At 45.2% G+C, this 12,032-nt stretch overlaps 1 protein-coding gene across 1 annotated transcript in view; it reads left to right on the top strand.

The window, feature by feature from the left end:
* Positions 1 to 12,032, top strand: part of LOC106660007 (lachesin-like) — a 70,473-nt gene that overhangs the window by 44,343 nt on the left and 14,098 nt on the right. The window lies entirely within an intron of this gene.

The following is a 12,032-nucleotide window of genomic DNA, read 5'->3' as shown; positions in this document are numbered from 1 at the left end:
CTTCCGAAGATTTATTTTACGACTAGGAGGTCTATTGACACTGTGTATACACATTATCTATCGAACGGCGCGCGTATTATGTACGAGCCCTGAAATATCTTACTTTACTATAATATAGGGACCAGCAGCTTCATCACGTTCTCGGCTGCTGCCACTGCTGCTGCTGTTTACAAATTGAATGAATAAAATCGTCATAATTCAATTGCCTAGTGTATACGCAGTGCATAATGTAATGCCTGTAAATACGAATTTGAAATATATATCGCGTACATGTACGTGCCGTATCCAGCGGAGGCTCGATTCATCACATACATGTGCTGCTGCTGCTATACAGCCCAAACCCCATTTGATTTAGCTTGAGCTCGCGAGCTCTCTCTCGGAGTTATACAATGAGCGAGTGAGATAACATAAACCTTAAAACCGCGCGGGGCAATATAAACCGCGCGCTCGCCGGTATATGTACTAGGGGAATGAATGTTTATGTATACCAGTAGACGGTATAGAAGCGGCGTGTAAGGGAATATTACGCAACGCACATCAAAAGCTTGACCGACCGCAAAAAGAGCTCCCCGAGAGTTCCTTAGACTTTTCAGCCGTAGACGATTGTGCAATATTTTATAAATTTTCTTTTCTCCCCTTTCTTCCTCTATCGCGTCACACTCGACTGAAAACGACTTTATCCGAAAGGTACATTACACACCTCTTTCGCGAGGCGCCACGCGAGCGCTTACAATTCAACATTGATTTACATTATCGAGTGTACTTTGACGTTTTAATGCTTTAAATTATTACGAAAAGAGCCATATTTCGCGCGGGCGCCCCCCGTCGCAGCAGCAGCAGCACTTCAAGGCAAAACTTTCGACACAAAGCATACCACCTCGAACAAACGTTTGGAATAAATTTATACCCCATTATTCGTGTATACAGAGAGAGGCACTACCATATACCCCCCAACCCACGAGTCAACCACCTTCGATAAATTCAAGCTAGAAGAAAATTTCGCATTCCACCCACTATTGCTGTTATCTCTACTACTGCTGCTGCTGTTGCTGTGCACAATTGGCCGCCGTGCCGCTGCCTGAAATTCTTTCCTCTATATTCCAAAAGCAGAGGAGGATGAGGGAAAAACTTCAACAGCGTCGAAACAAAGACGTTCGGCTACTTATTAAAATCGATGACACTGCTATTGGCCGTATGGATTAAAAGAACGACGCGAAGCGGCAGCAACCGCAACAGCGGGAAAAAAATCCTCCTCTTCCAGCAGCGGCGCGTCATACTGCACGCGCGCGCACTTTACATTCGGGTTAAAAAAGTTCCGTATTATGGGGAAACTATTGCGGTGCGGGCGTCGCGGACCCAAAACTTTTGCGAATTTTTATATACCAGACGCGATTGGTTGTACAATACACTTCGTCTGTTCGAGTCCTGTATGTGTGTGCTGCGGCACACAGATAGAAGGACACAAAAGAATGAACTACTTTTCTCTCTCTCACTCTCTGCACGGGCGAAAAATTGGCGAGGCACGAGCTCGAGCGTGCGAGCGGCGCGCAACACACAAACCCTGCAGTTGATACTTGTTTAACTTTGGTACTATTTTTTGAGTGAAAAAAAAAGAAGAAGAGCAGCAGTAGCAGCAAGAAAAAGAAGAGGAGGCAATATACGAACTCTTGCGCAGAGCAAAATAAAGCCCATATAGGTATACGTAAGCTGCTACAAAAGTGGTTTTATATGCTAAAGCGGTGTGCGCGAGCAGACTGCATTTTTCTATTCGGATGCATACGAAGCGCCGAGGCATTAATTGTATTTTTATTTTTCCCCCGATAAATTCCTCAAATTGCCTGGTTATTGTTGTATTTTTTTTTGTTTTCTTCCTTTTTTTGGTTCTTGATCCTTAGATAGCAAAATTCATCATTCAAGTAGCATTAAGCCAAGTTAAGTCAGGCCTCGGTGCTGAACAAAGCTTTGCTATACTTCTCTTCTCTGTCGGAGACTAGTTGTTTCTCTCTGCCTTATGCGAGGGACGCGGCGTTGGCGGCAACGGGCTCGGTTCGAGAGAGAAACTTTTGCACCCGAGCACGCTTACCTTTAATTACTTCAACAGCTCAATGTCACACGAAACACAATAGATTGGATCACTTTTCTAATTCAGTAATTACTTTACATCGCGTTCCTCGTTTGGAAAAGGAGGACGCAACAAAAAGAGGAAGAAGAAAACCGAAGAAGTGAGTTGAATAAAATAAAACGATACAAAAAAAAGGAAAGAAATGAAAAAGAAACTCGCAACAGACGTAAATACACAATTGTTTAATGTATGCTCGAGCAACGTTTTGTGCCCAGCTCCGCACCCAGTGGTACACTAGTACGCGCGAGCTTTTGCATGCACGCGCGTGTAATGTTTATAAATCGAGGACGAGGGAAAAATATCACTAAGATACTTTGGCCGCATTATGCGCGTAAACGAGCTCGCGAAAAAGCTTTTTTCCTCCCTCCCCCTTGCCTCCTCCATCTCGGAGTTCTCCTCCTCCTCCGTCGGTGAATAACAAAAAAGACAAGCGGAAAAATCTCGTAAGAAAAAGTTTTGCGTAAAAAAGTTTCGGTTGCTATAGCTGGAAGCAGCAGAAAGTATTGCTAATGCTCTGCAATCGCTGAAAACACACCACCGCCACTACTGCCATCCCGCGCACGCACAACAAAGAGAGACAGTGAGAGAAAAAGCTCCCCCTTGTTTGTCGCCATGCCGTTTACAATTATGCTCTGATTGAAATGCACAACGTGTACACGCGCGTACAAAGCGCTCGACTTTATCTTGATTACCGAAACGCCGAGCGAATTTGTTGTCCCCGCGCGCTAACGATTGAGAAGTGCCGCATGGAAAAGAATAAAATAGGAAGAGAAAAGAATAATGAAAATCATACTTTGGCGAGAGGGACGCCGGAAAAGAGGTGGTGCTATAATACCTCTGCCGGCGGTATATAATAGCTGGATGCGTTATAAGTAGTAACAGCTTGTGTGTGCGAGCTGCGGAGGGGCTGCTATGCGTGGACTAATTAATCAAACGGTGCCATCCGTGAGACAGCTAGCTCTCTCTCTCTCTCTCTCTCACTCTCTATCTCCCTTGTGCGGCTGCTGGCTCTCGCACATGCACTCGCACTCACACACACGGACGGACGTGGCACGCACAAGTGCTAGCTACTATACTATACGCTTCGCGCGCAGCCAAGCTATAAACGCTCTATACCATAAATACAAATACAGAGAGAGAGTCTCGCTCGAGGCATACAATAGCCATTACCGAGTGTGGGCGGCATGTGTCCGTGTCTGTGTGTGCGTCGGTGCCAGTGAGTGTTATATACGTCAGTCCGAAAATTACGCCGTGACGACGCTACTACTGGCACACGGCACAGAGAGCGAGAGAGAGATAGAGGCTCTGGCTACTTTTTCTGTCCCTTTTTTTTTGGCTATTTTTTTTTCGTCGTTGTTGCTGCACGCTGCCCGAGCGAGCTTTTTATTTTGCACCCGACTTTTTTGTTACGCCCTTTTTTTAAATCCAACTCTCTCGCTCTCTCTACTCTTCGGATGGCAGATTGAAAGTATCAGAAGGGACTGGCGCGTGTCTGCCTCTATCTGTGTGTATATGTTGCGATGTTTTTATTTGCGCGCGTGATTCGGACTTTTTTGTTTTTTAATTGGAAGCCCGATTGTGCTCCTCGCACTGGCCAGCTCGATTGCGTGGGATTCCCCAGAGGGTGAGAATTATAATTTTACGAGTCGTGTGTGTATATCGAGTGTTGGATTACTTAGGAAGCTGTTTATGACAAATTCATAACGACGATGATATTTAATACTCACGAGCATTGCAGGTATACACCTGCCTCTCTCTTTCTCTCTCCTCGGTGCAGTAACGTATGTATGTCGACGGCATGACAAAATCAATCTACGAGTCACAGGCTATAATCTCGGCACACCCACACACACACACATATGTGCATAAATGAACGCGTCGATGCACTGATTATACGAATTGTGCCGCGGTAATCGCTTCGATTTACGCGCGAGTGTATACATATAAATTTGATTTGTGCGCGCGCTCGAAAGGGCGCAATCTATTAATTGCGCAACGATAACCTTACATTATGCATTTAAACGCGTTTGCTTTATTTGCAAACACACCAAACTTTGCGCCTTTTTCGAGCCAGAGCTATACATACACGTTTAAATTGAAATGTAAATACTTTCATAAAGTTAAATGTGATTCAAAACTTTTTCTCTTTTTACCGTTTTTTTTTTTTGCTTTTTGCTGTTGCATAGTCGTCGCGCCGCATTCGAATGTGCTGCTGCCGTAGTACGGGGAGCCAAATTCACCGTAATAGCCACGGGCTGCGAAATTTCGCCACGTGCACTGACACAAACTCGTACCGTCGTCGTCCGTATATATGGAGAGAGAGAAAAAAAAGAATAGAAAGATCATTGTTAATTCCGCGAACGCGCGGGGTTAACTGCAATTTATATTTCGCTCGTCGCACCCATACACATACACACGCGCCAGTCCGGCATTGAATATATAATATTATTATATAGCTCGAGCGTATATACAAACACAGGCGTGCATTAAAATCAAATGTTCGGGGTAGGCGCGTTGAAGTGTGCAGACGTGACAGAGACAAGCACCGGAGGGGAGCGGAGGACCGTGATGCGCTGCTGCTGCTGGCTCGTGAGAGGTTGAGTAAACCCTTCCTCCTTCGCTCTTGTGAGCTCCGTACTGTACAGTAGCTGTGTACCTTGTGTTTGTGCGTTATATATGCTCAAATGCCGATAAATCGAGGTGCAGCGCAGGGCGGTGCAAGGGGGGACTGGGACGGAGGCAAGTGCATTGCATCGAATAATATTTGGGTCAAACGTAACGCGATCTCTGTGTATGCAATATATGTATAGACATATATATATTGGGGATACACGAGCACACATACACGTACAATTTGCACATGTATCCTTGATTTCCCTCGTAATAATCCCAGCACCCTACACACAAACACACACGCACATGTAGACATGCACACCAGAGCAAGAGGCTGCTTTTGACCTTTGGTTATTATTAATATCTCTATATATGACCATGGATACTGCGTCGACCAGATGCTGCATCTGCTCGTTGCAACGTCGCTTTTGCGAAGGATATTTACTGCGGAAACTCTGCAAGCGTATATATACATCTACTGTACTGAATACATAGATACACTACGCAACGAACTTCGATGCCGGAAGATTATCGGCTTGACACTCGATTTACAACCTGCGGTTTTTCGGCGGTCGCGCGACGGAGAAAAAAAAATATACGATTTTTTATATTCGTCGCTGCAGGTCTGGACCCCACACGGAGGGGAGTATCATTTGACGCATCTCGCGCGCACGCTAAAATATATAAAGCCATTACCCGGCGCAGGACGATCGCGTCGCGCACGCCGACCAAAATTGAATTATATATCAACCCTTCGTAGCTGGGAATTTACTGTAGTTTATTTATCGTGTACGAATTTACACGAATCACGACGAAGCGTAATTTTTGCGAAGAGAAAAAAAAGAAAGAAAAATCTCAGTGATTCCCTAATACACACACAAACACACACACACACACATACACACACACACACACACACACACACACACACACACACACACACACACACACACACACACACACACGATATCTTTCGAGCTTGCGGAGCGCGTCAAGATCTCTCGGCAAGCTGTGTGTATACACAGCACACACTGCTTGCTATACGCTTCGTATATTTACGGGTCAGTCATCGTGGGACGTGGTGCGGCGGTTAGGCCTAGCTGTAACTCAGCATCAGGACTTTAGCTGTATATAGGTGAGTGTTTGTGTGCGTGTGTTTGTATGTGGCGACGTCGGTGGCTATCCTAATCCCTGGGTGCCAGCGTCATCCACCACAACGATAGATCTTCGACTATACGGCCCACCTGGCGCGCTTCGCCCAGGAGCTTTCGGTCTTATGCTCGGCAGGCGTACCTCTATGTGTACGTCTTGTGTGCGGCTCTCTTTTAGGCCTTGAGAGAGACAAAAAAAATAAAGGAAAGAGGAAATAAGAGGAAAAAAATATAAAAGGATATGAGAAATTTGCAGCTTTGATCTTAGCTTTTCATTTCTATTTTTCTTTTTTTCTTGTACAGCGCGATCCGATGGATATATCTATATGCCATTACTTTCAATTGGCTTTTGTCCCATTTTTCGCGTGTCTCCCTCTCTCTTCTTCCCCCGAGAGACTATCGGCCCCCGCGACTCTCGACACACACACATACACATACACACTCACAGGCAGGTATAGTCACCGAAAATATATATACTATATTTTCGAGCTTTTTATTATTAGCGAAGCTCCGTTGCTCGGGCTTTGTTTGAAACTGCGATGTAAATCATCGTTTCAACGGCTGGATTTCGAGGACATACTTCTCTCTTTCTCTCTTTTTCATCGTGTAGTCTCGGTGGTTGAGAAAAAAAAAAAAGGGTATTTCATATCCCTTCTCACTGCGCACCGCACCGCACCGCAAGCTCACCTCTGTGTCAAAAGTCAAGCTTTTTTATTTCAAAATCGAAATTGGAAGATATTCAGTTCGGACCGATAGATATTCATTAAGAAGGAAGTCCAATCACGATCTCTTAGCGAGGCTGTCATGCCTCATGGCTGTGCGGTCGGTTATAACGAAGACGCATGCATACGAGAGCTATGCACGGCACGAATTTCTTCGCTCTGCGTTATCGTTAGATGCGCGCGAATGTTTTATTTACTACTGTCGCCAAAGTGAAATGAAATGCAAATTGAGCGATGATTCGCGGAAAAGGAAAAATAATAGATAGAGCGCGTGAAATGAATTTTTTTACGGTGCGCCATATACGTATTCGTATTATACGCACGACAACGGCGACGACGACGACGCGGATCCAGCAGGGTAACCGCATATACTATACACGCGTAATATAAACATCGGATTCGTAGGTATAACCTATATACGACTTCGCAATCGTATAAGAATTTCACTTTCTGCGCCAGGAGCTGAATACACTCGGCGCTGCAGCCAAAATGCCAGAAACACTGACGTCGAGTCCTGAATTAAGTTTTCCCGGAGACTCCACCGTGTTGTTGTAGTTGTTATTGTTGTTCTTCTTCTCCATCCCTTTCTCCCTCTCTCTCTCTCTCTCTCTGTCTCTCTTGCACAACACGAGTCACCATATAATAATACACACGCACTGCAGAGAGAGAGAGAGAGAGACAGAAATTCTCTAGAGGATTGTTACTTGTGCTTACTCGCGCGAGCACAGCACTGCCACGGCTGCGCTGCTGGTGCAAGCTAGCCCGAATTATATGAGCTTTTCTTGGTGTATCTATGCGTGTGCGCGCCAACTCTTTTTTTGCCTCTTGGATGATGTGCAAAAAACGTGTACGCCATATAGATAAAGTTCCCCCGGCTGCCTAAAGAATGATTTTAAGGTTGTAACGTTGAAAATTTGTTGAAAGATAAAAATGAAAAAAAAAATTTTTTTTATCTCCGTTGTTACGAGGAGAGAGAGAGAGAGAAATACCGCTGCAGCACATACATATTTTGTTCAAGAGTGTCGCACGCATTTTACGAAAAAAAAAACAAAATAAATGTCTGTCTAAAAAATTTTACACGCACACGCGTGACGTACTTTGCGACGCCGCCGCAGCCGCGAGTTATTTTCGCGCGTAGAATCCAGAGGGTTAAAAAAAATTTAAACGGCTTCATTAATATTCCTTTTTTTGGGGCTCTAGCTCTCTCGCGTAACCCCGTCAAAATTACCATGGATATTAATGGTAATCCTTTATTTTTGAAAAAGTTTATTATACCTCGCGCCATACGTCCAGAGTACTGCTTTTAACCCTTCCTCGCGACGAGGCAGACTCGCAGCACGCGTATGGGCAAGTTTGTAGGGTACCAACGAGATATACTACGGACCACGCGCGTATTACGTTAATCTTGTACTCTCGTTAATTTTACTTGCGCTCACGCGCCTCGGCCACTGCCCTCCTACTATACAGCCGGCTTGCGGTTCTCTCGCTGCTGCTAAACTTTCTTATGCGTCTCGTGCAATTTTCATTGGTGACAAAAAAATATATCCGAGAAAAAAAGAAAGACGCGTTGGACGACTTTTTAAACGAACAATTATTACCCCACCAAAAACTTTATCTATAATACGTACAGTATGAAATAATCGTTCTCACCGATCTAATCTCTCGCCGTGCTCTACCACGAGTGCAGGCCGAACGCATAAGAAGAATCTTGCCTTCTGTATATAACGCGTCCGCTATGGTAGCGTCGGGGACAGCGCGAGCAAAACTTTACGAGAGACGCGGCGGTGTGCAATGACAATCGCGCAGCAGCAGCGGCACCGGCACAGAGTTTACGCGCTTATGTACCGCATTACGGATGTAAATCTCATTCTCCCTCTCTCTCTTCTTTGCTTCGTTTCTACCGCTACGATAATTTGCATTTGCGCTTCTACTTTCTTGCTTCTCTCTCGCTCTTTTTTTTTTTTTTTTTTAAATGCGCCATCTTTTTTTCTCTCTACGAAAATGCAGATCGCACGAGCTGCCTGGGTGAAAGCTTTTGTTTTGACGAGAAAAGTAGGTATTTCGCGCCCTGCGGTTTGTTCGTGCATCAGCAGCAGTAGCAGAGCTGTGTGTGCAGTTGTACTTTTTTTCTTTTGTCGTATATATTTAAGGAGAAACGGAGAGGAGTGTTTTTATCGTAAAGTTTTGTCCCCTCTTTGTCGTTGATATTAATACAGGTTATTAACGTCGCGGGGCGATTTTTCCTTATTTTATTGCCACGGCTTACGCGGCGAATACAACCTGTGCACAATATGATTAAATGTGTTTTTCCTTCTTTTTTTCAGACTTATTATCTACCTTTTTTTTTATTATTTCGAAAATATCATCGTTAATTAATAGCACTGCAGTGGTTTATTCACGATTCGTGTCTCGTATATATTTTTTAACGGTGGGCACGCATTTTCATACTCGCTTTTACGATCAATTGCGATATCTATATCGCGAGCGCGCACGGATGCAATAGAAAAAAATTACTCGCCCTCGTCTGTAGCTCCGACTTATTATATATAAATCGCTACGTGCACTCACTTTCTTTCTCTTTCTTTCTTTCTTTCTTTCTCTCTCTCTCTCAGTCTCACGCCCCGGGGAAAATGGAAAAACAGGATAAATCGAGGCTATATGACGATCTTTCTCCCTCTAGTTCGTATGCGCTCGAGCGCGCGCGAGGATTAATAGTCACCTTTTCTCTCTATATACGCGCGACGTGGCTTCTCACGCGCTATATAGCTGCTCTGCTCTGCGAAGGAGAAAAGGCGAATATTATGAAATATATTGCGTGCAAAGGTCCATTTTCGCAACGAGATGGCCAGAGAGTGAGAGAGAGAGAGAACCTCGCTTTCGCTCTCTCGTGATAGGAGAAACGTGTTGGGCTAGCTCGCGGTCGCGCATACCAAGTATATTTTCCCGGGGCTAGAAGCTGCTTGCTGCTGCTATGCTGTTACGGCTGCTGCTGCTGCGTCGCGCAGCTTTTCCAAACGACGTCCCTCCGCTCGGCTCTGCTGCAACGTGTTAGAAAAGTGCCTTTTGAACTTAAATCAAAAAGGAGAATTGCCCTGCGTGATCAAAATATATGTAGAAAGGCTTGAGAGCTGCGTCATCGTGCGTCGGCGTCGTTGGCAATATCTACGGGCGACAAATTTCATACCGATTTTCTGCGCGCGTCCGGGGCTGATACCCTTACACATTTTCAATGGCTTTTTGTAAGCACTATCACGCACTTAACGCTCAACCGACTCGATCGTCTACGTCGAAAAGTCTCGAAGATAATACGTCCGAGTCTGCACTGTGATTCCGTGCGAGAGCTCACTTATTTTTGAATTACGAGACCGCGTGATGCATTTCGCACAATAAATACACAATTATATTCATTACACGTTTTTACCGGCGCGCCGCCACCCACCCGGCCCAGCTGCACTCGAGCCACGCTCGACTCTTTCCCATTCAAAAGTGTGCGAGCGCAAAACTACACAGCGCAGTTGTATGTATAATTAACGACGAGAGGGTGAAAAAGCTCCCGGTCGCTGCAAACTGCGGCGCAGCTCTTTTAAACCCCGCGCACGGCGCGCGAGCACCGGCTAAATATGCAATGTCTATTATCGCTCTCTCGTGTGCGAGCTAGCTCCGTGCGCGGGGGCGGACAAAAACTTGGTGCTGCAAGCTCGCGCGAGCTTGCGCGGGCCCGAGAGCGATAAATACTCATTTCGTGGAACCTGCGTTTTATCGCGTTTACATCGCGAGTGCACCGCGCTTAAGAGAGAGAGAGAGAGAGAGGTAGAGAGGGAGAAACACACTACAAACCCACAAACAGTTTGGAAATTTATCTGCCAACTATTATATATATGGCAGGTGTAATAAAAGCCAGATATATATAGACGCGTGTGTGCTGCGCACGAGGTCTGGAGAGTTAATAAAGTCACTAAAAGCGCGTGAAAGCGGAGCAAGACAAATGTTTTGTCGAGCTCTCTGGCGCGCGAATGCATGGCGCGGCGCGCAAAAATTATATATCTACTCTTATGATTATTCATTGTGCCAGAAGTTATTTGTTCGGGCAAAGAATCCGTGTTTATTATTATATATTATATATTCGTTTGCGTATATACCTACGTGTGTGCGCCGCACCGCACGACTTTGTGTATACTTCACAATAGCATAAATTTCCTAGGCGCACAACTTGCTGCTGCGGTGCAGAGGGAGCGAGTTAGACCGCGCGAGGAAAGACAGAAAGAGCGAAAACTAGTTTTTCTTATCTTATTAGAGAGCTCGTATATAAATTTCACTCGAAGAAAGTGGGCGAGTCGAGGCAAAGCGCGTTGCGCACGTGACTTTGCAGCCGCGAGCACACACACACATACACTAGACTGCAGATCGCAGTTGAAAATACTTCCACGCGCTTCGGCTATATAATGTCTATAAATTGAAAAGAATACGATTCGCACGATTAAATTGATGAAACTACCCTTAGGACTGTGTATAGCAGCACAAAGCTCTCTCTCTCTCTCTCTCTCTCTCTCACCTCACCTCTTCTCCATTTTCCTCCACACACATACACACACATCCACACATACGTATATACATTAGTATGTGTGTGTGTGTATATACCTCGAGTTACTCTCTTATCGCCAGTTGCGTCCAATGCATAAAGCATAAAGTTCGTATCTCATGCATAAATTCATACGCGGCGCGAGTCATAACTTATGTCGCTTCACTCTCGCCGCTGTACACGTGCAGTAGGACGCGCCTATATACATATATACATTTCCCTCTCTCTCTCTTTTTTCCTTGTTCGCGCCGTTGTATACGCATATACATCGAAATCACCGCGCGCCACGCGCTTGACGGAAAACACTTCGATGCAGAGAGAGTGAGAGAGAAGCAGCTATATAGCACTGCTCTCCGAAACTAGCATCTATGCGCTGAAAAATCGTTCAATTATACACACATCTTCCTCGACTATACCACTGACTGCACCGCGACGCTCGAGCGAGCTCGATGGATCGATCGACATAATTTATATTATTTTTCAATTTTTTTCAAACCTGACCCCCCTCCCCCCTTTCTCGACTCACGTATATATGGCTAAATTGAACTTTGATGTTTATTATGGAAAAAAAGTGAGCGAGAGATGATCGATCGCTGAAGGCTGCTGCACAGTGCAGTACGCCGCACGCAGCAGTGGCGGCGGCGGCAGTGAATTTTCCTTTGATGAATGAAGAGTAGCTGAGGCTGCTGATGTGAGCTTTATATATATGTACGCTCACGGCAGCACAGAGAGAATTTTTGAAGCTCCGCTTAATAGCTGAGGATTCGTAGCTTTTACACGTGCATATAAAGGTATATACACCGTAGTATTAAGGCAGGTTGATAGTCGCGAGGCTGCATTACTAT

This window comes from Trichogramma pretiosum, unplaced genomic scaffold (genome assembly GCF_000599845.2).
Source record: "Trichogramma pretiosum strain Unisexual culture from Peru unplaced genomic scaffold, Tpre_2.0 scaffold18, whole genome shotgun sequence".
In the NCBI taxonomy this organism is placed as follows: domain Eukaryota; kingdom Metazoa; phylum Arthropoda; class Insecta; order Hymenoptera; family Trichogrammatidae; genus Trichogramma; species Trichogramma pretiosum.
This window is presented reverse-complemented; position numbering and strand designations above follow the sequence as displayed.